Raw genomic sequence first — 254 nt, forward strand, 5'->3', positions numbered from 1 at the left:
GGCGGCGGAGCCGAAAGCCAAGAGCTCGGGGAGATTTCCGGGCTGCCGCACAAGCAGGGAACAAACAGGGCTGCTGGCAGCAAGGTTGGTACCGGCTGGGGTGGCACAGCGGGGCCCCCTCCTTCCTCCCCAGCTCCTGGCAGCTCTCCCAGCCCTGCGGTGAGCCCACATGAGCCCCCGGGCTGGCAGCCTCCCGTGCACCTGGGGGTGGCCAGGGCTATCCCTGCGGGGCCCCAGCACACAGCGGGGCCGGG

The 254-nt window shown here is 72.0% G+C and overlaps 1 protein-coding gene across 1 annotated transcript in view; it reads right to left on the reverse strand.

The window, feature by feature from the left end:
- LOC103901811 (inactive phospholipase C-like protein 2) overlaps positions 1-254 on the reverse strand; it is a 6,208-nt gene that overhangs the window by 1,643 nt on the left and 4,311 nt on the right. The window lies entirely within an intron of this gene.

The sequence above is a fragment of the Aptenodytes forsteri genome, unplaced genomic scaffold (genome assembly GCF_000699145.1).
Source record: "Aptenodytes forsteri isolate BGI_AS27 unplaced genomic scaffold, ASM69914v1 Scaffold492, whole genome shotgun sequence".
In the NCBI taxonomy this organism is placed as follows: Eukaryota; Metazoa; Chordata; class Aves; order Sphenisciformes; family Spheniscidae; genus Aptenodytes; species Aptenodytes forsteri.